At 48.0% G+C, this 21,942-nt stretch overlaps 1 protein-coding gene and 1 pseudogene across 1 annotated transcript in view; one reads left to right on the top strand and one right to left on the bottom strand.

Moving 5' to 3' along the window:
* FA2H (fatty acid 2-hydroxylase) overlaps window positions 1-21,942 on the bottom strand; it is a 56,565-nt gene that overhangs the window by 27,641 nt on the left and 6,982 nt on the right. The gene's annotated exons all lie outside the window — the stretch shown is intronic.
* Window positions 13,701-14,414, top strand: LOC136158610 (large ribosomal subunit protein uL1 pseudogene; annotated as a pseudogene).

Here is a 21,942-nt window from a genome sequence, read left to right on the forward strand (position 1 = left end):
CATTCTAGCCAGAAATGATGTCTTCATTTCCCGACTTAGGGGAAAAAAACACACTTTCCACGTGTCCCACTGCCTCAGTTGGTAGTTATAATTTTCTGCCTCTTGTTGTTTTTGTGTGTGGGCCATGATCTTGTTTGTCCAATGCTGCTACAGATTCCAACAGGGCAGGAAACTACTGTTTCCTTGAGCACACTTCATGCTCCACTCATATTTCTAGAGTCGACCATGTTTTGGTGTTGGCTTTCTGCAACCCAGTCACGATCCCCTGAGATTCCAGATCCCTGAGTCACGGCAGGGGTTCTCAGGGGACCCTGGCTGTGTTACTGGGGTGGAGCCCTGAAATTCCACAGGGCTCCTGCTCCTTGGAAATGTAAATCGAATGGTGTGAGCAGGTCTGCTTGGAAGTGATGTGGCGCAGGACACTTAACAAGCCACCTGGGGATGCCGCCCGAGGCTGGGTGGGACGGCGCCCAGATACAGGGTCAAATTCCAGAAATCTGACCCACATGTCGTCCTCAGTGCCCTTTGCCCCCGTCCACGGGACAGACAGGTACAGAACTGAAATTACATTAGTCTGATACGAAATGACAAGCATCTTATTTTGCCAAGATAAGATGTATTTTTAAAAAAGTATTTTTTCAAAAAATTATCATTAGCAGCATTTCATAAATGAAAGAAGTAGATAGGAAACACACACTTGCAGCATAAAAGGCAGTTCTTCCCAAGGAAGGGCATCTGGCAACTTCACGCAAGGATTAAAAAAAAAAATTCCATTAAAAAATATTTATTAATGCAGAAAAATGACAACCTAAATTTTTGTTCTGTGAGCATTAATCGTATATCATCATTTTCTCGGTTCACGGGGGTCAGTGTGGGGGCTCTAATCTCTGTGTAACAGGAAGTGGATCAAAGGCGCTCTTTGTTCCAGCTCTAAGGTTTTCTTAACAAATTACTAAAAATCTAATTTCACTGAGAGATGTTGGCTGAAAATGAAAACAGGACTTTCAGGGGACTTCGTTGCTGCTGTTGTTCAGCTGGAAATACTTCAGGTGAAACGAGGGAGAAGGAGGGAGGACCCCAGGCTCTTGGGCCCTCTGGTCCTGCCCAGCGCGGGCTCCCGTCTGCCTTCCCAGCCCCAGGCAGTCATGCTGCCCTTAGATCCTGCCCCGGAAGGTGGGGAGAGGGGGAAGCGGCAGGAGAAGCTGCCTCCTCCTGCCATCCCAACCCCAGGTAAGCACAGCTGGAGGGTCCTGGAGGCACCAGGCAGTCCTGTCGTGAGTGAGATGCTTTTAGCCAGCAGATCCCAGGCTGGCAGCATAAGTGAGGTGCTTTCCGGGTGACCTCATCTGGACCACAGCCCTCCCTGGGAGGAGCCCAGGTTTATTAACCACAGGACTGTACTCGGCTCTAATATGGGAGGAGATTTCAAGGAGAACCAGAGCAAGCAGCACATGGGAACTGCCACGGGCAGAAATGCTCTCAGGGACAAGGAAGTGTCCTCTAGTTGACTCTTTTTCCAGAGTCTAGTTGTGAGTTTTCAAAAGGTCTCCCATTGCAACTTGGGCTGCTCCCATGTGAATCAGGGCAGGGGTGGGTGTTCCAGGAAGGAAGTCCTTCCGGTAGCCATCACACCACACCACATATACTGATCTGGGCCATGCCTTCCAGACTTCCTAGCCTCTGTGTTTATTTAATAGGTGAGCTGGGCTCAGCCTTGAATTCCAAGGCCAAACTTCAGCCATGAATCAGAAGTATGTAAAGGTCATTCCTAGGGACTGAGGTACAACTCAGACTTTAAAAGACCTCTAAAAAAATGTTCTTAAGACACTTCCACAATGCATTATTTAACAGACTCTCCTGATCCTGGAAGCAAGCCTTAAAACCAAAAAGCCTTAACCAAAAAGCATGAGCAAGTTAAGAACACTTGTGCACGTTTCCAGGTTTAGGACATTGTTCTGGGTCCTGCCTTCAGACCACATAGCCGCAGACTTTGGGGAAGGGAAGTGAGGAGTTCTGTAGTCAGACACACAGCGGCTTTTGTAAGAATGATCAGCCCCCGTGCTGACAAGTGAGGCTTGATGTGGGTGCTCAACCCACCTGTGCCCAAAGACCGCTTTCCTGGAGGGTCTACCCAAGTGACTCCAGACTGTCTCAGGGTAGCAAGGATGGAGCTCCTGAGCTTTCCACCCTGGGAAGGCAGGCGGCCGATCTGGCTAGAAACACATGTTATGGTCAGGCCCAAGGCTGTTTGCAAGCAGCTGGTGAGCTCAGCAAAGTTGTTCAGGGGCTGAAAGCATGTTGCTTTGCTGTGCCTCTTCTGTGGACTGCCTCCCAAGTCAGAGTGCAAGCCCCACTAGGGTAGAAACCCTGCTGCCCCGCTCCCTGCTGGGCCCTCGGCTGCAGGCACGGAGTCAGCATGCGAATGTGTGCTGAATGGGACGCCATGCGTAAACGGCGGCCTGGTTAGGCTCTGGGGGTCCCGGGGGAGGGAGGAGGTCAGTATACCCCGCTAAGGAGACTGGGTAGGCGGCACTGCCCACCCACAGCTGGAAGCCACTGGCCGTGCTGGGCAATAGGGGTGGGGGGGAGGAGGGTCCCTGATCTCCTTCGGGCCTCCCAGCCACGGCCCCAGGCCACAGGCCTCAGTGAGATGGCAGCACCAGCGCCGTGTTCTCCCAGTGTGGCCACTCCCGGATGTCCTCCCAGGTCAGCCCAGGCCCTTGCTGCTGTCTCACGGGGATGCTCCCGCAGACACCACCCCCTACTCTCCGAGACTCCCTGGGCCGCCACCTCCTCTCTCATAAGCTGAGTTCAGACTTGAGCTCACAGGGGACCCAGGAGTGGTTCCCTGCCGGCTCCCTGAAGTTCCAGCCGTGTCCCCCAACACACCTGCCTCTCAGGGAGGCAGCTTTCAGGGAGAAGAGTCCAAGGCCAGCCGCCCAGTCCAGGCCCTGCAGATTCACTCTACCGCAGAGACCAAGTTCTAGGCCTACCTCCCTCATCGACCTGCTTTGTGACCTCAGGGTCTTCTTGGAACAAGATATGCTTCTCTCTGGCAAAGGCACCCCAAGTTCCTGCTCTCCTCAGAAGCTGGGCAGGCGCCACCCACGAGTGAAGCAAGCAGAGTGTGGTGCATGATGCAGACTCATTTTGTTTGTAACTAAATTCAAAGGAGTACTCCTCAAGTCTTTGAGGAAACAGGCTCACTCCCATTTTTTTTAAAACATGAGGCACCAAGAAACAAAGAAACAAGCAAAACCGTGAGGAGCCCTTTTGCTGGAAACAGTGATACAGAGAAAAAAAAAGAAATGCAGCCTGCACAGTAATCGATGGTCACTGTGTTGCAGTTGTGGTATGGGGAAGGCTTAGAGGAGGGTGGGCTCCGCAGCAACCTGGAGGGGTCGCCCCCAGGGGAAGGGGGTAGCCCTGACTTAGGTCCAGGTCAGGTAAGGATGGGGCCCAGTGCTGTCAGACCTTCTGATTTCTAAGAAAAGCCGAAAAACTAGATTTCTCTGTGAAATCTCCAGAATTTAAAAATCTGCCTCATATTTAAAACCAATGACGTGGGCCAAACCAGTCTGTCTGAACGCAAACAGAGCCCTTGGTCTGCAGCAGCTGGGGCAGCTCAGCCCTCCCGCCCCAGGGGAGCCGCGGGGAAGGATGGGTGTGGACGGGAAGAGCAAGGCCTCTGTCCCCTGGGGACTCACAGGGCATCCAACTGCGCCCACCCAGCTCTGCCAAGGCCCCCAGTGGGTTGGTGACAGACTGGCTCCAGGGGGAGCAGAGCCCCATGAAGTTCAGTGAACGGCAACTGGGCCTCACCCTCCGTCCAGTCTAGGCAAGAGGATTGGTTCCAAGGACAAGCAGCGGGCCAGGAAGCAGAAGCAGGTGGGGGATCCTGACTTTCACTGCCCCTCTTCCCCCTCACGGTGCCTGGAAAGGAGGAGAACCCGCAAAGGTGAAGTGACTGCAGGGGAGACGCGGCCGGGCACCAAGGATGCGCCTCCAGGGTCCCCCACCCTGAGAGGCCTGACCTGGTCCTCCCCACGCCCAGCCCACCTCCAAACTCCCGGGCTGACGTCCTGAGCCCCAGGGCACCAGAACGTGGCCTTATCTGAAACTCAGGTGTACCTAGTGAAGACGAAGTGACTCGGGGGGGCCCCAATCCAGTGTGGCTGATGCCCGCGCAGAAAGGTGAGACGTGGAAATAGACACATATCCTGGAGAGCACCCTGTGAAGAGTCAGGCCAAGCATCTGCAAGCCCCAGGCCACCAACCAACCGGCCACAGCCAGGGCGTGGCCTGGGATGGTCTTCCTCACAGCCCTCGAGAGGAGCCCGGCCCGGCCGCCCGGTCTGTGGGACTCCACCGCAGCAGCGCCAGCAAGTGGATCAAAGACCCGGACCAGTTTCCCCTGGGTTTGACTTGGGGCCCAGAAGGAGAATGAGTCCCACAGGGAGTGAGAGCAGATGATGGAGGCGTTCAAGGAGACGAGGGAGCGGGCCCCGAGGCCGCGGCAGACGCTGGGGCCTTTCAATCTGCACAGCCCTCCCGCCAGGCCCCTGGCGACCCACACAGATGGCCCTGGAGGGTGGGCATTCGGGTACCCCTCCCCAGCCCACCGGCCCCGTCTAGAGCCAGGGTGGCTGTGATCCCCTTCTTCAGGGCCTGAGCAGTCTCACTCCAGCACGTGGAATGCTATGTTAGGGTGGCAGGCTGGCCTGGGGCTCCGGTGGACTGCAGTCCTCTCTGATGCAGACCTTGGCCTCTGATGTAGACTTGGCCAGCCCCACACCCATCACAGCCGTGCAGCTTCCACTCCCCAGCAAGGGCCATTCCCACCTGGGCGTATGGCCGTCAGCTCACAGCCATCACCACAACTCTCCCTGAAGACGTATTCCCTGCACGAGGGAAACTGAGGCACAGAGGGCCCAGTCACTGATCTAAGGGCTCGCCAATGGCTGCTGGGAGCGTCGGCCTGGAAGCTGCTTCCAGCGCTGTCCCCCGACAGCCTCCACGTGCTCACCGTGTCCCCACCGGGGGGACTCACCGGGATGCTCCGAGCCCCTGCCGTGGGCGCTCCCGGGCCCGCACCCAGGGCCCAGACTGTCCCCAGAGAGGGTGCATGAGGGGGAGAGCAGGGAGAAGAGCAGCAGAAAGCCTGCACTGTGTGCCGCACACAAACAAGCCGACCACAGAGGCGCTGAAAGGAGGCTGTGTGCGGCGGGCGGCGCGGGGCGGGGGCGCCGCATAAAGCCGTGTTGTTCTGGAAGGCCGGGGCTGGGCACCGCGGGGCAGACAGGCAGCCTTTTATCCTGCAGCCTGGGCTTGGCCTGAAAACTCTTTTTCTGAAAAGGGATGGTGCCCCGGGTCCTGTGTCCAGCTCTCCCCCACTCCCCGGGGGCCCAGCGGGTGCTGGGGGTCCAGGTGTTTCACGATACCTGGGTTGCAGGTGGGCCAGGCAGGCCCTGGGAGAAGGGGCACCAGAACTGCACCAAGGGGCTTCCGCGGGGAGAAGCCTGTGTTAACAAGCCCACCCTGCGGTCCCCAGGGAACAGCGTCCCTGGGGGCAGAAATGAAGGCGGCAGGACCTGCTTGCTTCCATCCCCAGTAGACTGCCATGCGATGAAGTAAAAATCAGAAGCCAGGTCCTGTGGCCTACCTGAGCTGAAGACATTGTAACAAACCCTTGACGCTGCAAAATCCCAAAACCGAAACCAGGCCTGGCGGATGACAGGCCGCAGAACCCCCCGAGCACAGCCACATGCTGCCGGCCCGGTAGCTGCAGGGGGACCAGCTCTGCCAGCCACTCGCCCGGTGTTCACGGCAGGAGGACCAAAGGAGAAGAGGCAACGGGCAGGAACAGGAAGCGTGTCTGGAGTTGTGCCTCGCGCCTCCACTCGGGAGGTTTGGGGGTGTGGACAAGATTGCCCCAGCCTCCACGCATCCCTGACGTCCGTTTCAGCAGTGCTGTGACCCCACATGGCTCCTAACTGTGAAATGAGCCCCCTTGCATGACGTCACCAGCAACCCTGTCACCAGAAGCAGGAGCCAGCCTAGGTGGGCATTCCAAGACATCAGGAAAGGGGGACAGTGGATTAAAAGTACTAAATTACCACCCCAAACGCACAACAGTGTCCCACTGGTTTCTGGGCTACTAATTTGACTCTCTACTGAGTCCTGACATGGACCGTCTGCATCCAGGCAGATCACTTCTGCTCAGATGAGGGCACCATTTCCAGGAAGTCACCAAGAGGCGCCTCCTCGGTCCTGCCGTACCAAACCCTGCCTCGCCTGTAGTGGTTGGCTGGGTGGGACCAAGAGCTTCAGCTCTGATGAGCAGCACCAGCAACTACCGCACGCAAGCTGCTCGAGGTTCAGCCTTTTGTAGATTCGACGGGACATTTCTAGGCTTGGCCTCTCAAGTCTGAGACCTCAAGGCACCTCAGGTGGGCTGACAGAATGTGTTGCCCACAGGGAAGACACACTTAAGCCATCTAAAATATGACCCAACTTACATAAAAAGCCAATTTCAGATGTAACACTCCTTTCTGTAAGGATTAACCTCAAAATACTATTTTGCTGTTTTATTAAAAGAGAAGCAAGACCATGGATTTACAAAAAATCTCAGGTATCATTATCCCAGAGGCAAGATTTCAAAATGTGCCTTTTATAATCTAATAATTTAAGAAAGAAAATCACTGCTGTTCCCCTCTGTTTACAAAATGGCAAAAGATTATTTTGCCAGAAACAATAAAAGTCATTGAGCTGTTTTGTAAACAAAGCAATAATAATAAAAAAAACAACAACCTGTTTTATACCCACTACTTCTTTTTACTGATTCAAGCCATTTCCCCTCTCCCTGCCAGGCATGGAATTTTTCCCCATTTACAGTTGAGGATGCTGGTGTACACAGAGGATGACTGGCTTATCTCCAGTGATACGGTTAGTTCAAGAACACAAGACTGTCTAACTCTAAACCTGTTTTCTTTTCCACTCTCATTTGACCTGACAACTTCCAAATCCACTGCGTGTCTCTTAAACTAGCCAAGTCCACACAGTGAGCCCTAGAACTAGTACCTCTTCATGAGTTATAGCCTACACCCCCCGGTTTTATGCTCATTAAACACCGTGTTTATTCGCATCACGCTAATGGTGCTCAGCCTCAGGGGGTGAGCTCCTTGAACAGCCCCAGGGTAACTTGTCCTTCTGCGTGGCCAGTGCCTCTCCGACAAGGCCACATGTTGGGGACGTCACTGAATACACGATCTGGTGTGATCAAGGAGAGGGAGACATGACAAGAAGGAAGCAACTGTGAAGGAGGAAGGGACATCAGCTTCCTGGACCAGAATCACCAGGTCAGGATGCCACCAGCCTGGACAGAAATACCTTGTGACTCTGGGCCACAGCTCTTAGACCAATGCTGCCCAAGGGAACTCTCTGCAATGACAGCAATGTTCTAGATCTACCCTGTCCAGAATAGTAGCCACCAGCCACACATGTCTACTGAGCACTTGGAATGTAGCTAGTATGACTGAGGAACTGAATTTTAATTTTATTTCATTGAAAATTAAATTGCCACATGTGCCTTGGGGATACGTTACTGGGCAGCAGACTTCAACTACCATTTGAAATCTCTCCCTGCGTGTTTCCTGGGCCTCTCACACCCAGCAGGGCCCCAGTGAACTTTAACTTCCCCATCCCAAACCCGGACCTCCACCCCAGTATTCACCATTCCCACAAATCAAAGTACCTAATTGCTCAGGTCAAAACCATGATGTTACCCTCAACTCTTCTCTTGCCCTCACTCCCAGCATTTATTCCCTCAGCAAGTCCTACTGGTTTTACCTCCAAGACATTTCTATCTACTTCTTTGCACCCCAAACGCCGCCCAGTCCAGGGCACTTCTTTCTGTCATCTGGACCACAGTGATGGCCTCTAGCTCTCTTCCTGTTTCCATTCTTGACACCCTTCAAGCCACTATCCATGTGGCAGCCAGAATATTCCAACAAGCTACACAGCGACGGTGTCAGTGTTCCACTTACAGTCCTGCAGCCCACTGTCCTCAGAGTAGACGCTGAGCCCCCACAATGACCAGCGAGCCCCCCTGAGGTCAGGCTCTCCCCACTGCCCCCCACCCTACACTCTCCCTTGCCCGCCACGCTCCCAGCAGCCCCAGAGCTGCCCTCTGGATTCCAACTCTGCCATACCCCAGGGCGCTTGTACTTGCTGTTCCTCTGCCTAGAATGCGTTTTACCCAGTTCTTATGACAGCTCCTTTCCACCCACCAGATACCAGCTCCCCAGACAGGCCTTCCTGGACCACTCCCACCAGAAGCTGTGGCTGTCATTCTGTCGCAGCCCCCGATCTAAAGTTTATTTGCTATCTATTCATCCACCCATCCATCCATCCAAAGAATATTGTTACAGCTCTAACCACCACCCATTATTGTCCTATCTTCCTCCTCCATTCCACGGGTAGGTACACCCTGTGAGGACAGCAACCAGTGGTCTCTTTATCTCCAGCATTAGGCTCAGCGGGGGCATGAGGAGACTGGGACCACTACGTTTGCCGCTGAACAGAGGAAGGAGAGGAGGCAGCCCTACCAGCCCCGGGACCACTGGGGTGGTTGCCAGTGTCCGTTTTGGAGACCATCTGTCCCTGACCAGGGCACGTGTTGTCCAAGTGAAGACAGAACGAGGGCAGAGGTCAGTGCAGACCCCACCTGCCCTCGCTGGGGGGAGAGGCAACTCTGAGAAACTGAATGTTGCCACTTGCATGCAACTACAGGGGGTCAGCGGCCTGACCCAAGAGTCTGAGCATGTAGCAACTTAGACTCTAAAACCACGCATTCCTCACTGCCTAAGAGGAACCTGGGTTTTCTTAGCAGAAGATGGGCTGAGAGGGCTCATAATCTTCCTATGTCAGTTAATCTCCATGCTCCATTTTACAGAGCTCACATGATCTCCCTGTAGCCACACAAAATCCTGCACTGGTGCAATGAACGGGGAAATAAAGGCCAGGAGAGTTTTCTGACTCATGCGACGTCACTTAGCTGGCGAGAGGCCGAGCTGGACCAGAGTTACAGGTCCCTGGACTCCCCCACTCTCCTGGAAGGGGACAGGGTGGGCGGCGTGTTCAGTACCCACTGCACAGCGGCTCTGCACGGAGCTCCGCGCTGGCAGCTCGGGGACGCGGCTTCTTCAGTAATCCCGAGACCTGCCCACCAAGCCGCGTTCAGTGACTTCAGCTCTCCCATCTCCATTTCCCCTCCGCCCTTAAACTTCCAGGACAGTGGGTTGCAAAGTTTATGTTGCTTCTGAAGCACACAGGGAGCGTGTTAAAAGCACAGGTTTCTGAGGTCTTGCCTTCAGAGATTCTGATTTTGTAGATTTGGGGAATGACCCAAGAACATGAAATGTATATATATATATATATATATATAGACACATACAAACACACTACATCTATCTCCTTGTTAAAGTGAAAGTGTTAGTTGCTCAGTCGTGTCTGACTCTTTGTGATCCCCTGAACTGTAGCCCACCAGATTTCTCTGTCCATGGGATTTTCCCAGCAAGAATACTGGAATGGGTTGCCAAGCTCAGCTCCAGGATATCTTCCTGATTCAGGGATCGAACCCAGGTCTCCTGCATTGCAGGCAGATTCTTTACCATCTGAGTCACCATGGAAGCCCATGTATGTATGTGTGTGTGTGTATATATACATGTGTGTATATGTTATATATGTATATGTAAGTTATATATGTATATCTGTGTATATGTATGTTATATGTATATGTATGTTATATGTGTATGTATATGTATGTTATATATGTATGTATGTTATGTATATGTGTATATATGTATGTACACACACACTCTCTCTCTCACACACACACATCTATTTCCTTGTGTTAATTATGTTAATTAATTCTCTAATTTAGTTATATTTGTATTTTTTCACCCCAATGAAACATCAGACTTTTCATAAGAGTCTTAAATAGAATCTCTGTTGCTACTAGAGCCATTTTTCTGAAATACAGCACAATTCTCCAGTGCCTATCATATTTACTTACATCTAGGTTATCGGAGTGGCAGAAGTTATTTAAAGATATCTGTATTGGGAGGAATAGTACCTCTCCACACGAGACACAAGTTCAGTCCCTGGGTCAGGAAGAGCCTCTGGAGGAGGGCATGACAATCCACTCCAGTATTCTTACCGGGAAAATCCCATGGAAAGAGGAGCCTGGCAAGCTACAGTCCATGGGGTCTCAAAGAGTTGGACACGACCAAAGTGATTGAGTGTGCACAGACACCACCCATGTCAAGTTCATGTCCATGCAGAACCTTGTGAACATGACTTTATTTGGAAATAGTGTCTTTGCATTCATCACGTTATGATGTGGTCACACTGGGTGAGGGTGGGCTCTAAGTCCAGAATGACTGGTGTCCTCATAGAAAGAGGGGAAATTTGGACACAAATGTAAGACACAAGGAAGAAGGCATTTGTGATATTGTGGCAGAGACTGGAGTGAAGCATCAACAAGCCAAAGAACACCAAGGGTTGTCAGTCCCATCAGAAGTTAAGAAAGAGGTAAGTCCCCTTAGAGGCTCCAGAAGGAGCCAACCTGGCCAGCTCCTTGATTTCAGACTTCTCACATATAGAACAGCGGGAATAAATTTCTGCTGTTTTAAGTACCCAGTCTATGGAATTCTGCTAGAGCTGCTCTGAGAAAGTAATACAGGATCACTAGAAAGGTGATGCCTTGTTGCACGCAACCATTCACGTGCTGTTACCTTGTTTAATTCTCCCACCCATTCTTTAAGAACTTGGGGGTGATGTCCATAAGGCAGCTACCAGTATTTTTCCAACATTTTATTATGAAACAATTTAAATATGCACCCAAGGTGAAAGAATCTTACTGTGAGTTCCTGTATTCCTACTACCTAGATCCTACCATTCACATTCTATTTCTTTTTAAAAGCCTTTTTTGTGTATATCTTGATCAAAAAATAGCGCTAAAAAATATTAACTATCACTTGGGCCTTCAGTGAGTTACTATCTTTTTGCTGGAAGAGGGTTTGAGATACTGCAACAATTACCAAACCATGACCCAGAGACACACAGTGAGTGGGTGCCCGTGGGAAAATGGTGCCAACAGACATGCTTGACGCAGGGCTGCCAGAAACCTTCAAACCACAACAGTATCTGGGAAGTGTGACAAAGCAAAGCACAATGAGATCAGGTCTGCCTATACAGACCATGTGATTCCACTTCTGTGACACTCTGTTTATGTCTGAGAGGAAGGCGATAGAGGACAAAGCCGCACCTCGCAGTATGTGGACACTTCTCAGTAAAATGTTGACCGTGCACCTTCCTACCTGCTAATCTCACGGCTCTCCCCGGCTCTTGGACACCCACTCTCTGTGTCACAGCATGCTCCTGGACCCACAGGACACCTGCCTGCTTCCTGGAGTCTTTCTCCAAAGTCATCTCCTCACCACAAAGTCCAAACCAGCATTCCCTCCATGCCCAGTTCTAGTAGGAAAATAAATGATTTACATGATTGATATTAAGATCTGAATGACCAGAGACAATTCCTTTAACCTGTCAGAGTTTTCATGCTTTTAATTGAGTGAGGATTTCTAATCTCTAGTTGATACATAATTACCATTAATGGTAAAATGATCAAAGAGGTGGGGGAAGCAATTCTTAAAGGCTGGTGCATACCAACATCTAACTCTTACAATCATGAGGTCATGTCTTTAGAAGCAAGTTATTTGCCTAACCTAGAGCCAGACATCCTGGAATGTGAAGTCAAGTGGGCCTTAGAAAGCATCACTACGAACAAAGCTAGTGGATGTGACGGAATTCCAGTTGAGCTATTTCAAATCCTGAAAGATGATGCTGTGAAAGTGTTGCACTCAATATGCCAGCAAATTTGGAAAACTCAGCAGTGGCCACAGGATTGGAAAAGGTCAGTTTTCATTCCAATCCCAAAGAAAGGCAATGCCAAAGAATGCTCAAACTACCAAACAACTGCACTCATCTCACACACTAGTAAAGTAATGCTCAAAATTCTCCAACCCAGGCTTCAGCAATACATGAACCGTGAACTTCCAGATGTTCAAGCTGGTTTTAGAAAAGGCAGAGGAACCAGACATCAAATTGCCAACATCCAATGGATCATCGAAGAAGCAAGAGAGTTCCAGAAAAACATCTATTTCTGCTTCATTGACTATGCCAAAGCCTTTGACAGTGTGGATCACAATAAACTGTGGGAAATTCTGAAAGAGATGAGAATACCAGACCACCTGACTTGCCTCTTGAGAAACCTGTATGCAGGTCAGAAAGCAACAGTTAGAACTGGACATGGAACAACAGACTGGTTCCAAATAGGGAAAGGAGTACGTCAAGACTGTACATTGTCACCCTGCTTATTTAACTTATATGCCGAGTACATCATGAGAAACACTGGACTGGAAGAAGCACAAGCTGGAATCAAGATTGCTGGGAGAAATATCAATAACCTCAGATATGCAGATGACACCACCCTTATGGCAGAGAGTGAAGAGCCTAAAGATGAAAGAGCCTCTTGATGAAAGTGCCTAAAGATGAAAGGGCCTCTTGATGAAAATGAAAGAGGAGAGTGAAAAAGTTGACTTAAAGCTCAACATTCAGAAAACTAAGATCATGGCATCTGGTCCCACCACTTCATGGGAAATAGATGGGGAGACAGTGGAAACAGTCTCAGAATTTATTTTTGGGGGGTCCAAAATCACTGCAGATGGTGACTGCAGCCATGAAATTAAAAGACGTTTACTCCTTGGAAGGAAAGTTATGACCAACCTAGACAGCATATTAAAAAGCAGAGACATTACTTTGCCAACAAAGGTCCGTCTGGTCAAGGCTATGGTTTTTCCAGTGGTCATGTATGGATGTGAGAAAAAGACTGTGAAGAAAGCTGAGTGCTGAAAAATTGATGCTTTTGAACTGTGGTGTTGGAGAAGACTCTTGAGAGTCCCTTGGACTGCAAGGAGATCCAACCAGTCCATCCTAAAGGAGATCAGTCCTGGGTGTTCATTGGAAGGACTGATGCTGAAACTCCAGTACTTTGGCCACCTCATGCGAAGAGCTGACTCATTGGAAAGACCCTGATGCTGGGAGGGATTGGGGGCAGGAGAAGAAGGGGACGACAGAGGATGAGATGGCTGGATGTCATCACCGACTCGATGGGCATGAGTTTGAGTAAACTCCGGGAGTTGGTGATGGACAGGGAGGCCTGGCATGCTGTGATTCATGGGGTCGCAAAGAGTCAGACACGACTGAGCAACTGAACTGAACTGAACTGAACTGAAAGGAAAATGGGTATTGCGCTTCCCTGATGTCCCAGTGGTTAAGAATCCACCTGCCCATGCAGGGGACATGGGTTCAATCCCTGGTCTGGGAAGACTCTACATGCCTGCAAGACAGCTAAGCCCCATGACCCGCCCTGGGGCAGCTGAGCCCCTGGGCTTCAACACTGCACCCAGGTGCCGACACCCTGCGCTCCGCGGCGAGAGAAGCCACCAGCACAACTGGAGAGGAGCCCCTGCCGCCGCCCCCAGAGAAAGCCTGCACGCGGCAACGAGGGCCCAGTCCTGCCAGAAACAAAGAGATGAATAAATCTTAAACAAAAAGAACGAACGACTCTTTTCCGGTTATCGCGGTGTAGGGAACCATGAGCAGCAAAGTCTCCCGCGACACCCTCTACGAGGCAGTGCAGGAAGTCCTGCCCGGGAACCAGCGCAAGCGCAGGAAGTTTTTGGAGACTGTGGAGGTTCAGATCAGCCTGAAGAACTATGACCCTCAGAAGGACAAACGCTTCTCGGGCACTGTCAGGCTTAAGTCCACTCCCTGCCCCAAGTTCTCCGTGTGTGTCTTGGGGGACCAGCAGCATTGTGATGAGGCCAAGGCTGTGGATATCCCCCAGATGGACATTGAGGCACTGAAGAAACTCAACAAGAATAAGAAACTGGTCAAGAAGCTGGCCAAGAAATACAATGCCTTTTTGGCTTCAGAGTCTCTGATCAAGCAGATCCCCCGAATCCTGGGTCCAGGCCTGAACAAGGCTAGCAAGTTCCCTTCCTTGCTGACCCACAATGAGAACATGGTGGCCAAAGTTGATGAAGTGAAGTCCATGATCAAGTTCCAGATGAAGAAGGTGCTGTGTCTGGCAGTGGCTGTTGGCCACGTGAAGATGACAGATGATGAGCTTGTGTACAACATCCACTTAGCTGTCAACTTCCTGGTGTCATTGCTTAAGAAAAATTGGCAGAACGTCAGGGTCTTGTACATTAAGAGCACCATGGGCAAGCCCCAGCGTCTGTACTAAGGCACAGCTTAATAAACCATACTAAACCATCAAAAAAAAAAAAAAAAAAGAACGAACGAACATTGGGTATAAATTTCATATAGAAAAAAGTCACCAATCTTAAGTGTACTACTGTACGATATGTTTTGACAATTATATGCCTTCTTGTAGCCAATGCCCACATCAAGATATGGAACATTTCTGTCACCCCAGAAAAGTCCCAGGAATCTGCTTTTAATAGGCCTCATTTCATTTTGATGAAAGGAAGCTGGAGGGGGATAAGTATGCAGTTCCCCTGACCAGAGGCACGTGAAGTTTTAGCTTTACAGGGCTTTGCAAGAGAGGCGCAGTTTCCCTCGCCGGGCACCCCCCAGTTCCCCGGGCTCCCCCGACCTCCATGCACACTCAGAACTTGGCCTGACGGCCCTCCTCCAACCACAGGCTGGGAACACAAGGCAGGAAGACACACAAGACCCGCCCCCACGGAGGAAAGGCTGCCTGCCCGCGCTCCCTCCACCCGTCTCCCCATCTCGGCAGAAACACCACCATTCCACAAGCACTGCGAGCTCAGGCTGCATCTTCCCAGGGATGTGCAGACTGTGGCTGCGCCCTGCATGGGCTTCTCAGAGCCACGTTCCCCCCCGATCCAGCCACAAGACCCCAGAACCAGGGCACGCTGGTCAGCCAAAGCTCCTGAAAGGCAGACTTGACTGTGTCCCCCACGGCTGGCAACGCAACCCAGAGCTGTTGTTCAGGTCTCGGCCTGCCCTTTGCTTTCTCCAGTGGAGCAAGTGGGAGCAGCAGTCTGGCTGGAATAGAACAGAGGAGCAAAGCGGGGGGGGGAGGGGCGGGGGGGGCGGGGGGGCGGAACCTAATGCCTAAAGCATAATAAAAAAACGAATGCTTTCAAGGGAGCTCGGCCGGGCGCTCTGTGACAATCTGGAGGGGAGGGCGGGAGGCTCAAGAGGGAGAGGATATATGTACCCTTATGGCTGCTTCATGTCACTCTACAGCAGTAACCGACACAACGTTGTAAAGCAACTATCCTCCAATTAAGAATACATTTAAAAAATGAGTGATTTCATTAGCATAGAATAGAGTCCAAGAACAGACTGAAATTCGGAACTTCTCTGGTTGTCGAGTGGCTAAGACTGCACAGGGGGCCCAGGTTTGACCCCTGGTCAGGGAACTAGGTCACATATGCTGCAACTAAGACCTGGCAGAACCAAATAAATAAATATATAAAAAAAGAATAGTCCAAACTATGTATGTGAATACTGTGTGATTGTTCAGTCACTAAGTCACGTCCAACTCTTTGTGACCCCTTGAACTGTAGCATGTCAGGCTTCCCTATCCTACGCTATCTCCCTGAGTTTGCTCAAACTCACGTCCATTGAGTCAGTGATGGTATCCAACCGTCTCATCCTCTGCTGCCCCTTTCTCCTCTTGCCCGCAATCATTCCCAGCACCAGTGAGTTGGCTCTTCAAATCCAGCGGCCAAAGTATTGGAAGCTTCAGCTTCAGCATCAGTCCTTCCAATGAGTACTCAGAGTTTATTTCCTTTAGGACTGACTGGTTGGATCTCCTTGCTGTCTTCTACAACATTACAGTTTGAAAGCATCAATTCTTCGGTGCTCAGCCTCCTTTATGGTCCAACTCTCACATCCATACATGACTACGGGAAAAATTATAGCTTTGACTATACAGATCTTTGTCAGCAATGTGACGTCTCCGCTTTTTAATACACTGTCTAGGTTTGTCACAGCTTTTCCAAGGAGCAAGCATCTTTTAATTTTGTGGTTGCAGTCACCATCTGCATTGATTTTGGATCCCAAGAATATGAAATCAGACAGTTTCCACTTTTTCCCCATCTATTTGCCATGATGTGACAGGACTGGGTGCCATGATCTTTGTTTTTTGAATGTTGAGTTTTAATGTGTGGAAAGGTGGGGTTTTTTTCCTTAGTGTGAAAAGAGAGATTATTCCATAGACCTACTGGGAAAACCAGTTGGTCATTTAGAGAATTTTGAACACAAAATAATCTCTATTTTGTCACTTATAACACCCCCCCCCCATTTCCAGTAGATAAAATATTTAAGCAAAACCAAACAAATAACAGAATCATTAAGGATAAAAACTATGAACAGGATACTATTTTTATTTTTATATATAAAAGCATAAAGTGAGGTGATCTTTCTAAGAATGATGATAGCTAAAAGGTTTAAATGGAGGAAGAAAATGTTAAACAGGGTAAAAGACAAATGAGAGCTGGAAGACAAGCAGTAATGTGCATGATGGATAAAGGCTCATATACTTTATATATAAAAAGTGGTATAAATCACTAGGCCTCCCAGGTGGTACAGTGGCAGAGAATCCACCTGCTAATGAGGAGACACAGGAGACACAAGGGACCAGGTTCAATCCATGTGTCAGGAAGACCCCCTGAAGTAGGAAGTGGCAACCTGCTTCAGTATTCTTGCCTGGAAAATTCCATGGACAGAGTAGTCTGGCAGGCTGCAAGTCTATGAGGTCGAGAAGAGTTAGAAACGACTGAGTGAGCACACACACACACATAAATTAATAGGGAAAAGATTAACTATCCAATACAGATGGACAAAGGGCCTGAACAGGCAGCTTACCAAAAGGGTGTAAATAATTCAGAAATGTGTAAAATATACATTGCAAGACTTTCTCTTGTAATTCATAGAAGTGAAGTGAACAAGGAGCATTTTTTTTTTTACCCATTGGCAAAGATTAAAAATACTCGTAATATACATCTATGGTGAGGATGTGTATGATTTCAGAGGGAATTTAAATTGGTACAACCTTTTCAGAAAGCAATTTGGCAATATTCATCAAAATACAAAATGGATATAATTTTGATAAAGAAATTTCAAATCTAGAATTCTATATTACAAATTTATTTGCATGTGTGTGCAAAATGATTATGTAAGGATGCTTCTTATAGCACTGATGAAATAGGGAAAAACACCAATAGGGAGAGCTACTAGAAAGACCGTTGACAACCTAAAAGAAAAGGACAACTTTCTAGAAACATACATCCCACCAAAACTGAATCAAGAAGAAATAGGTAATTTGAACAGACCAATCACTAAAAGTGAAATAGAATCTATAAAAAAAACTCCCTATAAACAGAAGTCCAGGACCAGATGGCTTCATGGGAGAATTCTAAAAAACATACAAAGAAGAACTTACGCCGATTCTTCTCAAGCTCTTCCAAACAACTGAAGAAGAGGAAAGACTCCCACAGGCATTCTGTTAAGCCACTATAACCCTGACACCAAAACCAAGCAAAGTCGCCACCAAGAAAATTACAGACCAGTATCTTCGATGAATATAGATGCAAAGATTCTCAACAAAATATTAGCAAACTGAATCCAACAACACATAAAAAATAAACCCCATAACTGAGTGGAATTCTTCCCAAGTTCACAAGGATGGTTCAACATATGCAAGTCAATCAATGTAGTACACCACACAAAGTCAAAAACCACATGATCATCTCAATAAATATAGAACAAGCATTTGACAAAATTCAATATCCATTCATGATAAAAGCTCATATAAAAATGGGCAAAGAGGTAACATATCGCAATATAATAAAAGCCATTTATGACAAACCCATAGTGAACACAATACTCAACAGTGAAAAAAAAAGCTGAAAAGCTTCCTGCTAAAATCTGGAACAAGACAAGAATGCCGACCCTCACCGTTTATATTCAACATAGTATAGGAAGTCCTAGCCACAGTAATCAGAGAAGGAAAAGAAATAAAAGGTATCCAAATTGGAAGAGAAAAGGTAAAATCACATTAACAATAAAATATCAGAAAGGGAATGTAAAAAGACCACACCTTTCAAGATTGCAGATGATATGATACTATTTACAGAAAACCCTAAGGACTCCACACAAAAGCTAATAAATGAAGTCAGCAAAGTAGCAGGATACAAGATTAACACTCAGAAGTTGATTACATTTTTTACATTAACAATGAAATATCAGAAAGGGAATGTAAAAAGACCACACCTTTCAAGATTGCACCCCTCCCCACAACAAAGCCCAGGAATAAACCTGACCAAGGATGTCAGGAAAGGACCTGACCAAGGAAAGACTTATATGCTGAAAACTATAAAACATTAATAAAGGAAATAAAAAAGGATTCAAAGACAAGGAAAGATAGTCCATGTTCTTGAATGAAGAAAACTTTCATGGCTGATGTGGAAGGAAGTACAAAATATGTCATTAGGTTAAAAAAAAAAAAAGCAGCAAGTTGCCAAGGAGCCTGACCATACAACTCCTTTACATGGGAAATAGAAAGAATAATATATGTGCTTCTCTGAGGTCACAAGAAATTGTTGATAGTGTTTACACAGGGACTAGGTTGGGAGGGGCACCCAATTTTTTCTGCACATTCCTTGTAGTGATTTAAATTTGTGTATGAACAATGTTCACAGGTAATTGTGACAGAGAAAAGGTGGGACAAGCTGATGGCTGGGGTTACTACCATCTGACAATATTACAGCATAATAAAATGAAACCTGACTGCAAAGTGAAAATTCAAAATCAATGCAAAAACTTAGAAAATGTCATGAAGTCAATGAAAGTGAGAGAAAACTGTTTTAGTTATAATTCCACGGTCAAATAAGGATCTGGCAAATGTAGGCTGTTTCACACTGAAACACAGGCAATCAAGAAAGGATGAAGCCCTTCAAAAGAGGAGGGCTTGTTTACCAGAGATCAAAAGAGACCCTCAGCCCTTAAACACTCTTGCTAAAATGACCCTCTTTATGATTGGTGTGAACAGCCAACGCAAAGCTTAGAATGTCACACTGTGCTTTCATACGTTTTGTCAAAAAACCACACATGTAAAACAACACTTCAGTTCAGCCGCTCAGTTGTGTCCGACTCTTTGCGACCCCATGAACCGCAGCACGCCAGGCCTCCCTGTCCATCACCAACTCCCGGAGATCACCCAAACCCACATCCATCGAGTCGGTGATGCCATCCAGCCATCTCATCCTATGTCGTCCCCTTCTTCTCCTGCCCTCAATCTTTCCCAGCATCAAGGTCTTTTCCAATTAGTCAGCTCTTCACATCAGGTGGCCAAAGTACTGGAGTTTCAGCTTCAGCATCAGTCCTTCCAATGAACACTGAGGACTGATCTCCTTTAGGATGGACTGGTTGGATCTCCTTGATGCATTATTTGCTCAATTTAATAAGCAGCCAAGCGCAATCTTAATTTTGCTGTCACTTTTTTTTTTTTGGCTTTGCCAGGGAGGCTTGTAGAATCTTAGTTTGAGGGTCAGGATCAGCACAAGCAGAGCCCTAACCACTGGACTGCCAGGGAATTCCCTTGCCGTCAGGTTAAAGTAAGATTAAAAAAAAAAAACCACACAACTTTTTAGTTTCATTTTTAAAGATAATCAATTTCCTTCTCCCCTTGGTCCATTTTCTATGAAATTTTGGTCTTCATTTAAAGTAGATTCACTTTACAGGACCTCTAATCCTAAGAGTCAAGGACCTTCCCTCTCAGGTTCAAGGAACAGCTGAATTTTCATTGGCACGCTGTCTCCAACCTGCATAAGCTGTTATACTTGCCACTCTAAAGGTTTTTTTTTAATAAAAATTAATTATTTATTATTCCTTATCTGGGCAGTGCTGGGTCTTTATTGCTGCGTTCGGGCTCTCTCTAGCTGCGGGGACGGGGCCCCTCTTTATTGCGGTGCTTCGGCGTCTCATCGCACTGGCTTCTCTTGCTGTGGAGCATGGGTTCTAGGAATGTGGACTTCAGGAGTTGTGATCTACAGGCTTAGCTGCTCTGCAGCGTGTGGAATCTTCCCAGACCAGGAATCAAACCCATGTTGCCTGCATTGGCAGGTGGATTCTTAACCACTGGACCAGCAGGGAAGTTCCCCAACGGATCCCACCTGGGACAAGGGGAAGCAACTACCAAATTAGGTTGGTCTGCTGTGGTCCCTAACTTGGGATCATGGACACTGTATTTATTCAGCCAAATGTAACTGCTCCTTATTTCTCCATGGCAGTCAGTCTCAAAATGTGGGCCTTAACTTGACTTAAAAACATGAGATCTTCCTTAGATTTTTGTGGGTAAATGATCTTGTTTCATAGAAGTTCATTATTACACAAGACTGAAAGTGAAAGAAAGTGAAGTCGCTCAGTCGTGTCCGACTCTTTGCGACCCCATGGACTGTAGCCTACCAGGCTCCTCCGTCCATGGGATTCTCCAAGCAAGAATACTGGAGTGGGTTGCCATTTCCTTCTCCAGGAGATCTTCCAACCCAGGGATCAAACCTGGGTCTCCCGCATTGCAGGCAGACGCTTTACCATCTGAAGCCACCAGGAAGTGGGTTATTATGGACTACTAACATTCGGAATTTATAAAAGAAAACTAGCCATTACTAAAATCTCCAATTCCATTTTCCAGAGGGAAATGTGAGCACTGCACAATGCTAAACAATGTGAAAAAGGTTCTGCTGAGCATGTAAGAATGTACAGAACTACTCCCTTTAAATTCTACTTGTTTTAAAGGAGAAAGTACGACCAATTCACTTAGGTAATTATCAACCACATTTGATGTAGATTGCATGGTTCACTTTTAAGTGTGTAGTCACATGTAGTTACATCAATGGAATTTTTGGCTACTAGCTTTCTTCTAACAGGACCTTAAGACATTCTGTACGCATCACAGTTAAAATATGTTAAAACAAGTCCTTCCAAATTTGCTTATTTGGTATTGCTGTTTTAACACCTTGCAATATACTATCGCAGTAAAGAAACAACGCATTTGAATAACTGTGTTTTAGCGCAAGGCTTCATAACAACAAATCCTGAGTATGAGGTTTCTGCTTCTCCATGATAACTTCACAGCTCTTGCTAGCATCAGGTTTGGTGTTCTCCAACCTCACTATCATGACTGAGCTTGGTTTCCACCAGAGGGCAAGAGCAGGTGGGACGAGAGGTCGTTAGAATTTTCTGCCATTTTAGATGAGCGGCAATTAGAGAAGGTTGAGAAGTTCGGAGATGACATGCTTTAGAGAGTTTTGCATGAAAAGACACAGGAAAGAGTCAACAGAACTGGAAACCCAGGAACCTGGGTTCTACTGCCACACATCATCCAGACACTTACACACAGGGTTACAAGTCACAGTACTGAGAGGAAGCAGGGCTCTCAATCGGCATTTCTTAAGGTTACTTTTACTTCTACCCTTGCCGGGGACTCAGGGGAAGGGGTGAACTGCAGTAGCCTCATGTGGAAGATGTTCTGCCAATTCTTTCAGGCTGATGAAACTGAGGGCAAAGGCAAAAATGAGGGACTCACTTGATAGTCCTCCATCCTTTCCATCAACTCACCTTTCAGCTACCAAAGAAAAAACTGGAAAGAGGTTTGTGTTTCCACATCTTACTACTTGAAGCATCTTGTGTGTGCTACTGTCACCACTTTCCTTGTCAATTTGCCACCTATCTCGGCATTTGGAAACGAAGATCGAGAGCTGTCCTTGCTCGCTGCAGGTCATTCATTCATTTATTTAGACATTTATTACTTTCTGT

The sequence above is a fragment of the Muntiacus reevesi genome, chromosome 2, assembly GCF_963930625.1.
Source record: "Muntiacus reevesi chromosome 2, mMunRee1.1, whole genome shotgun sequence".
NCBI classification, from domain to species: Eukaryota; Metazoa; Chordata; class Mammalia; order Artiodactyla; family Cervidae; genus Muntiacus; species Muntiacus reevesi.